Source organism: Silene latifolia, chromosome 9, assembly GCF_048544455.1.
Source record: "Silene latifolia isolate original U9 population chromosome 9, ASM4854445v1, whole genome shotgun sequence".
Lineage (NCBI taxonomy): Eukaryota > Viridiplantae > Streptophyta > Magnoliopsida > Caryophyllales > Caryophyllaceae > Silene > Silene latifolia.
In genome coordinates, this window is record NC_133534.1 from 59,261,182 (window position 1) to 59,273,672 (window position 12,491).

The following is a 12,491-nucleotide window of genomic DNA, read 5'->3' on the forward strand; positions in this document are numbered from 1 at the left end:
TAAATAGCCTCACATGTGCTTTACACCCTACCCTCTTGATGTATATTTCCTGCGGTTCGCAGTTCTTTTTCCCATTGCATTCCTTCTTCCGTAATCCCGATCTCATTTTTTTTAATTACTGCCTCTCCTTTTGGGACATATGTGAATCCCTCTCTGCTGCAAACCAGCAACTTTGACCTGATTTCACCGTCACGCCATTTTTTCGTCGAGTACTTCCGAACATCAAACCCGGTTGCCAATGCATAAACTTTATAGAATGTCACTGCCTCGTCGATTTCAAAAATTGTCGCCCTACACACGGTGTAAACTCCGCCGCCAAATGCTTACAATACTCGTTTCATTTGCCTTGCGACCATCGACCAGAATCAATAAACCATGAAATGATTAAGAAATACATAATTCAACGCATATCTTTGTATAACTCTATGCACATACGGTATAACTCGGCCAGCATCGTATAACTATGGGTGTATAATGTATAACTTTAGTCATACAATTTATAACTCGGGCACGTAACGTATAACTGTAGTCAGATAACGTATAACTCTAGTCATACAATGTATAACTCTAGTCATACAATGTATAACTCTAGTCATACAATGTATAACTCTAGTCATACAATGTATAACTCTAGTCATACAATGTATAACTCTAGTCATACAATGTATAACTCTAGTCATACAATGTATAACTCTAGTCACAGTTTGTATAACTCTAGTCATACAATGTATAACTCTAGTCACAGTTTGTATAACTCTAGTCATACAATGTATAACTCTAGTCACAGTTTGTATAACTCTAGTCATTTAATGTATAACCCTAGTCACTGTGTATAACTCTGGTCACAGAATGTAAAACTCTAGTCAAATAATGTATAACTCTAGTCACAGTATTTATAATTCTAGTCATTCAATGTATAACTGTACTCACAATGTATAACTCTAGTTATACGATGTATAACTCTAGCTACAAAATGTATAACTCTAGGCAGAGACAATGTATAACTCATTCCACACAATGTATAACTCTAGTCATACAATGTATAACTCTAGGTATATAATGCATAACTCTAGGCATAACTCTACATTCTAAGAGTTATACATTTAATGAAACAGCACAGTATATGGAATGCGAAGGGTTATAAGATTTCAAGGAGGGATATGGCACAACTTCCTAAACAAAATTCGTATGAATTTAAGCATCAAACCCCAAACATATTAATTACAAAACAACTCAAAGGACACATTACTAATTATAAATTCATTCTACTATCTAAAAAACCAGTTCATTATATCCCTACCTCCACCCTAAACTCAAAACCCTAAATCGTTAAAACCCATCAAATTCCTTCAACAACAATGAATGATGCCATTCGTAATACATGCATTATGACCGAGTACAACAAGAGTTTCATACGCCGGTTGCTTGACATTGAGAGGAGGTACAAGACCTACCTTGAGGACGCTCAGATCGCACTCAAGGACGCCAAAGAAAATGGCTTGTCAGAGCAGCAGATAATGCAGCTATTAGAAGATATTGGAAATGCGGAACGAAACCTCCAAATAGCAAAGGAGGAGAGGATGAATATCATAGAAGAGAATTCATCCCTATATGAACACCTAAGAACTGTATTTTTAGCAATGCATTAAGTTTATGCATCTATATCTATTAATTAAGATGTGGGTTTGTTTTACTCTCCTCTCCATCATCTTCTTTGTTTTATTTTATTTATTTTGTTTCACTAACAAACACAGAAAAACCAAGCGAATAATTAATAAATAAGGATTTGTTGTATAACTCATGCAAATAACATGCAGAAAAAACAATGACGGAGAAAAACACATGCAAATAACATGTATAACTCTGGGCACAGAATGTATAACTGCAGGCATTTAATGTATAACTCTGATCATAAAATGTATAACTCTAGACACAGCTCGTATAACTACAGGCATTTAATGTATAACTCTGATCATAAAATGTATAACTCTAGACACAGCTCGTATAACTATGCATTTACTGTATGACTCTATGAACAGTTTGTATAACTCTAGTCATGCGATGTATAACTCTAGCTAAGAGTTATACAATGTGTATCTAGAGTTATACAATGTTTATCTAGAGTTATACATCGCATGACTAGAGTTATACATTATCTATATCTATTAATTTAAGTCACAATGACTGTTCATTGAGTTATACATTGTGTATAACTCTAGGTTTTTAATGCATAACTCTAGGCATACTTTACTAATTATATTAATTAAAAAATAAATATATTAATTAAAAACATGTATAACTCTGGGCAAAGCCTGTATAACTTTTAGCATATAATGTATAACTCTACTCATTCAATGTGTAACTGTAGGTAGATAATGTATAACCCTAGTCATACATTGTATAACTCCAGTCATACAATGTATAACTCTACTCATACATTGTATAACTCCAGACATACATTGTATAACTCTAGTCATACATTGTATAACTCTCTCCTCATAAATCAAAGGACACATTACTAAACAAATATATTAATTAAAAAATAAATCAAAGGACACATACATTGTATAACTCTAGACATACATTGTATAACTCTAGTCATACAATGTATAACTCTAGTCATACATTGTATAACTCCAGACATACATTGTATAACTCTAGACATACAATGTATAACTCTAGTCATACATTGTATAACTCTAGTCATACTGTGTATAACTCTAGTTATACGATGTATAACTCTTCTCATAAAATGTATAACTGTAGGCATATAATGTATAACTCTATGGATATAATGTATAACTCCAAACACAGTCTGTATATGCTAAGAGTTATACATTATATGCCTAGAGTTATACATTGTAGAGTGTATTACTGTAGTTCCAGAATGTATAACTCTAGTCATACAATGTATAATTCTTACCTATATATGGATAACTGTACTTCACAGAATGTATAACTCTAGGCATATAATGTATAACTCTATACACTGTCTGTATAACTCTAATCATACAATGTATAACTCTTGACACAGCCTGTATAACTCTAGGCATATAATGTACAACTGTCCACATCCTATAACTTCACTTAATGAATGTATAAACTTCAGCTATAACATGAATAACTATATCAAAATTGCTTGTTTAGTAAAAGTTTTTACGCACAATTTAGGGTTTGAGTTACTCTGTTACTTGAATCTGCAGGAAATTGTCAAAGAGTTTTACAAAAACCCACGATGAATATAGAACTGCATGTTGACACTGTATTACTGAAGTTATACATATTTGGGTCAGAGTTATACTAAAACCCACTGAAGTTATAATTCGTACTTTATCAAGCTTTTAAATTTCCATCATTTTTTGCCATCAACAACAAGCTACCAAAATAAAAATAAGAACCTGTCATTTTTTGCCATTAACATCAAGCTACACTAATAACCTAGACACAAATAAGAAAGTAAACAACTCACCATTGACGGCAACTTCAATCTGCATATGATCCATTTCACAAACACTGACTGTCATTTCCTGCTTGTTTCTCTGATGAACACTGAGAATTTAATTTCTCTTCAACAAAGTTATTTGATGATGATCACTGATGTAGTTTTACATGTGCGCTGAAATTTCTCTTATTTTTTTGATGATTGATATTGTATTTTACAGTATTTAGGATCGTTTTTTTGAGGATTTTTTAGGGTTTTCGCTTGTTCAGATGTTTTGAATGGTGAAAAGAGGAGGGAAGCATGCAAAATGATATAGGAGGCTTTGTTTATTGCTATTATCCGCGGGATTTCATATGCAAGCAGTACATAAACAGTGAAAGTGGTCCCTCTCTCACACAATCACCATTTCCCTTTTTTTTTTTGCTCCAAAAACCACGCCCTCTCTCCTCATCTCATCCCTTCAATCCCTTCATCCAAGGGCTCTTATAAAGACTTAGGGCCTTATAAGGTATGAAGGCCTTATAAGAACCCTTCTCTCTCTCTCTATATATATATATATATATATATATATAGAGAGAGAGAGAGAGAGAGAGAAAGAGAGAAGAGATCAACTAAGTCCCCTATATCATATTAAGTCCACAAGTTTTAATATGGGCTGTTGGATCAAGCAAATCAATGGCCAAGATTGCACAGAAAAGGCGCAGTAAAACCCCACTCAACTTATATTTTAGATTTACCTCTCTCCTCTTAGCCACTAACATATGCATGCTACTGTTATGTCCATCAGTCTGTCATCATTTCCCTCCTCATTTTCCACATAATTCAAAACAACTTGCGGTTTTTTTCCCTCTATTTCCTGTCATTTCGTCTTCCTTTTTCTTTCTTCACATTGCTGATAACTCCATTTTCATCACTACCAATTAATTCCAACTCAACAGACGTCATTTTCATCACTACCAGTTAATTCCAACTCGCCTGCAAACTCGCTTGTCTCCATTTTTTTATAAGGTATTTTTTCCATTCCTTATTTATTGATTTGTACTTTGTTTTTTGTTAATTATTGCCTTTGTTAAACTATCATAAAAAGAGTTCATTTGATTTTTCAATTTTCAATTATGGGTTTGCTGATGTTGATTTGTTCAATTGTTAATTATGGTTATGCAGATCAAATACGAGTTCATTTGATAATTAACAATGGTTTTTGCCAAGAAAAATGCCAAGAAAACTTCCAAGAAATCTGAATCAAAGGTAAAAAATCTCGTCTTGTTGGTATAACTCTTATAGAATAATGTATAACTTCAATTAAATATATGCATAATTTTAATCCCAATTGTTTGTCATCTACAGATGGATGTTGTAGAAAGTATTGACAAGGGACTTGATATCCAGGTTAAAAGTTTTGACTTTTATTTATCTGCAGTCAGTCGTTGTATAACTCTTTCTACGTTTTGAATAACTTTAGTACTCAATATGTATAACTCTGGTTACTAGATGTATAACTCTGGTTACTAGATGTATAGCTCTTCTGATTCTGTGACCAACTCTTCTTTCATAATGTAAAACTCTAATTGTTATATGTATAACTCTACTTCTATTTAGTTTCTATGCCTAGAGTTATACAATATATGCCTAGAGTTATACATTTTATACCCGGAATTATACAATATATGCCTAGAGTTATACAGTATATGTCTAGAGTTATACAATATATACTTTGGAGTTATACATTAGATGCCTGGAGTTATACCTAGAGTTATACCTAGAGTTATACCTAGAGTTATTCCTAGAGTTATACATTATACTGTATATGCTTACAGTTATACATTTTAAGGCTAGAGTTATACATTCTATGGCTAGAGTTATTCATTATATAACTTTAGTTTTCAGAATGTCTAACTTTTGTTATTATATGTATAACTATACTGTTATTCTGTATAGCTAACTTTCCTGATTATCTCTTCTTTTGAATGGTGAAAAGAATTTTGGTTTTTACAGAATTTTGGTTGAAAAGAAAAGATGACAAACCATTCAAAATTCTTTTTTATATAACTCTTATAGAATTATGTATAACTTCAACTAAATATATGCATAATCTGAATCCCTATTGTTTGTCACCTACAGATGGATGGTGTACCAAGTACTGACAAGGGAGCTGATTTCAAGGTTAAAAGTTTGACTTTTGTTATAACTGCAGTCATTTGTTGTATAACTCTGATTACATGTTGAATAACTTCTACTTTCATAATGTATTAACTCTTGTTGTTATATGTATAACTTTACTTCTATTTAGTTTCTATGCCTAGTGTTCTACAATATATGCCTAGAGTTGTACATTTTATACCTGGAGTTATACAATATATGCCTAGAGTTATACAGTATATGACTAGAGTTATACAATATATATACTTGGAGTTATACATTTTATTAATAGAGTTATACATTCTATGGCTAGAGTTACACATTATATAACTTTAGTTTCAGATTGTCTAACTTTTGTTATTATATGTATAACTCTACTGTTATTCTGTATAACTCTCCTGATTATCTCTTCTTTTGAATGGTGAAAAGAATTTTGGATTTTACAGAAATTTGATTTTACAGAATTTTGGTTCTACATAATCTGAATCTCTATTGTTTGTCGCCTACAGATGGATGATGTACTAAGTACTGAGAAGGAACCTGATTCCAAGGTTCAAAGTTTGACTTTTTTTATAACTGCAGTCATTTGTTGTATAACTCTGATTACATTTTGAATAACTTCTGTTGTCAGAATGTATAACTCTTGATATTCTCTGACTAACTCTACTATCAGAATGTATAATTTTACTTATATTTTGTATAACTCTAACTATTTATTGTATAACGTTAATTCACAGTATGTCTATTTTTTTCTTGCAAATATCTCTAATTGCAACTACAGTATGTCTAATTTTGTGTGTTGTCCTTGTTTTTCCCCAGATGGTTGAGGCCAAGCCAAGGGTAAAGAAGGTGCATGAAATCATGGTTTCGTGTCGACCTCAAAGGCTTGTCTCTCTCATTGAAAAGCTTAATGAGGATCAGGTGTCCGCTGTTAAGAAATTTGGGTTTGGTGGCCTTTTGGAGCTTAAGATTAGCAGCTTCTCACTTGCACACGTTCGCCTATTCTTGGAGTCCTTCTCTGATGGGTCATATGTGTCCAAGGCTTCTCGGAAGAAGGAGTTTATGATCAGTAAGCATGACGTGCATGACTGTTTTTTGATACCTTTTGGACCCAACCGTCTCCCGTTGGTACCTACTGGTTCGCGGAAGGGGCCCAACGATCCTGAAAATAAGGAGCTGAAGGACAAATGGCGGCAAGCTTACGGGGTGGAGAAAGCAAATAGTTCAATAAGTTTAGGGAAAGTTCACAAGGAACTTATGGAGTACGAGGAGGCGGACGATCATTTTTGCCGGCTATTTGTTTTGTTCTCTATGTCTTCATTCCTCGCACCTACCCCAAACAACGGGATAGATTTGAAGCTTTTAAGGGCTGTAGAAGACCCTAAAGCCATTCCGCATTTTGACTGGTGCTCTTATATTTTGGAAATGATCGTGAAAGCGGGGACAGACTGTAAAAAGGGGTTAACGATGTTGGGTGGCTGTATCCCCTTCCTCATGATAAGCTACTTTCAGCGATATGATTACAAGGGTAGGTCGTGCCTCCACGATCTACCTTTGATTAAGCATTGGGATGAAACTTCGCTTGTAGAAAGGGTAAAATTTGAGGTGGCTCAAGGGGATTGGGTACTTTAACTTTGTCTAAGACCAGGTATCCGAGGTGCCTTCAAGATCCCTCTTATATTAAGAGTTTGGACAGTATCAGCCTCAGCGACCCTCGTGAACCCAAACTACTGTTTGCTATCGCCCCCCCCCCCCTCTCTCTCTGCTCAACTTCGAGAAGAAGTTCATTCAGATCGAACTACCAAAGCAGTGTCGAGGATGACCGGGAATTGAAAGCTAGGGCTGTCGATGTAAGTTCAAACTATTATATATTTTGCAGATTGATTATGTTTCAGCTGAACGAACCCATCTATTATAATATAACTAACTTACTGTACTTCTTCAATGCAGCGTACTCACGAGCTTATCTACAGATGCAAAGGAACGCTATTGTGTTCTATTCATGGTACGCAGATGTAACCGCAAGAATGAAAGTTGTAACTAGTGATCCGACGGGCCTAAATCCTAGTCAGGCCTCTCAAGAATTCTTTGAGGGTGAAAAGATTCAAAAGTGCGTCGCTGAAGCAGAACAGATTGCAGAAAGGCTGAAGGTTTCTGTTGGTAACGCTCCTGCATTTGGAGAGGTAGTTAGTGAGTCCCCAAAAAAAAATGACGGAATCGATGCATCTATGCGTCAAATAAGTGAAGTTCTGTCTAGTCTCGCCAATGATGGGGGTGGTAACCCTTGTGTTGAGCCGCGTGGAGAGTCGGACAAAGCTGACGCGCCAACGAAATCAGTTGCAGTTTCATGGTCAAAGATTATGGAGGAAGTGGGAGGTGATACAGTAGTTTTTAATCCGTTGTCAGATGCTAGCCCAGGGTTAGAGGATCAAGTTATGGGCACCCCCGTCCAAACTGTCAGAGAGCTGTTGTTGGAGGCGAAGTACACCGTGGAGGAAATTGACCAAGCTTACGGACGGTCAGAGGATGCTGAAATCGGCCCAGGTTAGGTGATGAGGTGCATGAGCAAGTTCATGGGGAGGGATTGAAAGATTGTCAGACAATCAACCGTCAGATAAGGAGATGGAAAAATCTACGGTCCCATTATTGCCAATGGATACACAAGAATTGATGGAGTGTATGTTTTCTACTGCTGAAATCAAGGAAGCTTTATGTGGACTTCCAGCAGACGGGAGTGGTCCTAGTGGCGAGGTAAGTTTGTTAATTTGCGCTAAATACTTGTTATACATTCGTTTTTTTTTTAATTGGTCGTGTATAACTCTAAGTGTATTATGTATAACTTTGTTGAAACTTATGATGAGGCCTTGTAACTGTAGTGCCTCTTTGTATAACTTTATTTTTCAACTGCATAACCGCAACGGCCGTTTGGTACAACTCTTAACCATATGTGTATAACTCTAACTCAAATATGTATAACTCTTATAGCATATTTGTAATACTTCACACATGTGTATAACTCTTGCCCTTCTATGTATAACTGTAATTCATTGTTTCTGTAACTCTGTGATCTCTTTGTATCACTTGTAGAGTTATACCTGTAACTTTTTTGATACAAAAGCATGGTGTTTAATTTTATTATTTTTCATTCAGGCCACTATACTAAAGGATGTAATTGAAAATGTTGAACAACATTCTAACAACGGGGGTGAAAACGTAGTTGTTGTCGATGGTGCGGAGGTCACCCCAGGGGATCCTTCAACGGAATGAAGTGGAAATGAAATCCCTCTGAGTCTTTGACTTTCATGAGCACGGCAGATGTGAATGAGGCATTTGCCGGGGTTGATGAGCGAACGATTAGTGCGGCCAAAGAAGGTGCGGTAGTTGAAATCGCTGGTGCTAGGGTTGAGCCGGTTGCACCCCCCCCCCCCCCCCTCCTCCCCCTCCCCCTCTATTTATGTGCCGCAATGTGACATGATCCACCATCCTTTCTTACTGCATTCAACTGTCCCCCTTCCGTGTATGGACATTGTACCTGAGAACCTAGGTTGTTCTGAGGATTGTGGGGCACCTGAACCTGACCAGCACGTATGCTCACAGTTGCTGCGATTTAATAAGGAACGTTTCAGGACGGTGTTCAGGGTGAGGAAGGATGTAATGGATTACGTCTTTGATCAATTCCACGATCATAATAAAGAGTAAGTAAAAGATACGTTTTACCCATATTTTAATACGATAGTAAAACAGATCATGAACAACACTTGCTGCGTGTCTCATTTTGCTAATCCTTTGTAGGGAACAATTGGTCACATATAACACCCCAAATTGCATAATACGTATTGATCTCTAGACTTTGATGCCCGGGTCTCAGATTATGTCTAATGTCATCGACTGCTGGTCTCTACTACTCAATCAGCTTACGCACGCGAACACCACAGCTGTTGCAAGTTCGCGCTGTTTCTTTGGCCTAGGTCACGCTGTAAGTGTGCTCGAACTCCGCAAGTTATTTTGTGACAAAATGTACGTAACTTGTGATATAAGCTGCCAACCCTCGTCTATCAATTTTATAAGACCTAGCAATTGCAATTTGTCAAGGCAGGAAAAAAAACTTGGTTGTTGATCATTCTGAAGGCTTTTGTGCCTCGTGGGACATGTGACAAGAGTCGTGTTCTAGTCCATTCCAACTGGACTCTGATATGGTGAGCTCAAATATCAATATAGAGACATTTCCATAATGAAGTTATACATTATTTGCCTAGAGTTATACAGTATATGCTTAGAGTTTTGATGAGTGACTAACTTCACTTCATAACTCTAGGCATAGAATGTATAACTCTAACCATAGAATGTATAACTCACTGTACATAATGTGCAACTCTAAGCATATGCCTAGAGTTATACATTATATGCTTACAGTTGTACATTATGTGCAGTGAGTTATACATTCTATGGTTAGAGTTATACATTTTATGCCTAGAGTTATGGATTGAAGTTAGCCACTCATCAAAACCCTGAGCATATGCTGTAGAACTCTAGGCATATAATGTATAACTCTAGAAATATAATGTACAACTCTAGACATATAATGTATAACTCTAACCATAGAATGTATAATTCCAATTATGCACAATATGTATACCTCTAAGCTTTTAATTATGTTTTATAACTCTTAGACTTTTGGTGCATGTTTGTAGGTTTTCGTCCCAGTAAACACTGGCGATCAAGATCACTACTCTTGCATTTGCATAAATTTCCTCTCTGAGCAGATCGAGTACCTTGATAATCGTTCTTACGAGGACGATCTTCTGAAATTACCATATGGAGGGATTGCGTGTATTACTGTAAGACTTATAAAACTGGTGACTAGATTAATTTTCAGCTCCATTGTTTTGTTAATTGGTCTTCCCCTTTTAAACGCCTTGCCTAACTTCTGCCAGGCTGATGCGATGGGAAAGTATATGGTCTCCAAAGGGCTCGACAAAGGGAAGAAAGTTGAAGGGTTTCCTTTTGTAAACATTAAATTCAACTGGCAGGGAGCAGGGTATACTGACAATGACTGTGGTCTTTACGTCATGGTTCATATGTTGCTATACCGTGGAGAGCCATTCGAGTGTACCATAGGGACAAAGGATAGAAATGACCTCATGCGAGCGGAAATTGCTGTCACCCTTGTCCTCAGTGACATTAACGTGGATAGGAAAGCTGTGTTATCTAGGGTAACAGCTTTTAAGGAGGTTAAAGACCGTGAAATGGAGTCGCTGCGTGAGGCACAGAGGTTAGACGGCAACACAAGTGGAAAGAAGAGAGGTGCCGGAATTACCGGAGAGAACAGTTCTGCTAAACGCCCTTGCTCGAAGGTCAGTTCAACCTATAGGACTCCACCTTTCCAAGTAGCCCTGGGCCAGACGCCGTCTAGTCGGGCCCTCCCAGCGGTCAATAGCCGCTCCCGGGGTAAGGGCGATGGTCTTGGTTACACCACATATTGCGGGGAACTAGACGCCGACCTTACAGTGGTCACCAAGATGCTGAAGTTAAACAAGGCATTAATTAGGGATATCCCGGTGTATTGCAAACAAGTGGCTGATTACGTTTTCCTTGATGGCTACAAATTTCCAAATGAGTAAGCTGTCTAAAATCAACAAAACCACTTGAGTACTGTTTTATGCTTTGTATAACTTCAACTATGAAATGTATAACTTTACCAACTAAAGTTATACATATCGTTAATGGAGTTACACATTCCTAATCTGCAGTTATATGTTTCATCACTGAAGTTATGCAGTCATTTTAATAGCAGTTACCCTCCCATTTAGTAGACGTTATAGCCTGACTAAAACCTGTTGTCTAAACTACAGTGAACTACTTGTGAACTATTCCTGGCATGCAACAATTAATAGGTTGAAAATGTTGTCCATGATCCCTGAGACACCAATGGATGATTCAGTGATTGAGTGTTGGTCCTTGTTGCTTAATCGTTTGGAGGCAGATGAGTGCACGTTTTTTCGTTCGTCTTTCTTCGGTATCCATCATATGGTATGGTTGTAATCAATCTTTTAATATGCTATAAGAGTTTCACATACCCTCTTTAGAGTTATATATTAAGGGTATGATATTTAAAACTTTCACAGCGGAAAATAAGACTAAAGTTATACATACCCTCTATGGAGTTGCACATTTTGTTTTGAGAAGTTATTAACAGCCAGTATGAACTTAGTCATACTTCAATATGCTATAAGAGTTACTGTGCAACTCCATTGCACAACCCCTATAACTCCTCTGGTATTTTCATACATATACTTCTACTTGAGCAGGAAATAATCTTGAACTTTGTACGAAACCTTGTCCAACAAACACAGAACACCAAAAGGTTGTACAATGTGTGGGACGTCTTTAGAATCGACAGTGGAAAAGATTTCAGCTTGAAGGCTGATTTAATCTTCGTACCCATTAAGATTGAAGCCCATTATGCATGTGCGTGTATCAACTTTAATTTACGTACGATTGATCTTCTTGACAATAAGTACTACTCAAATCCGGGCCAGTCGGAGATATGCAAAGCGTGTCACGTAATTGTAAGTGGAATTAAATTGTAATTACGTTCCACTCAAAAGTGTTGTCACCGCTTTACAATTTCACTTTTTGACGTTTCTTATTTATGCCAGGCGAGCCTCATGAGCGACTATCTGGAGTCTAGGGACGAGGACATAGGGAAATTCCTACCGAAGTACTAGTTTCGTCAGGTCCAGTTTGCTTGGCATAAGCAAACGATCAACGACACCGAGTCTGGCTTGTTCACAATGATGCACATGTTAATGTACGAGGGTGATAGTTTTGGTCATGTTGATCTTGAGAGGAAGGTGAACCGTCGATATTTGGTAATCCAGCTGGCAGCGACGCTTGTCCTAGCTGACAT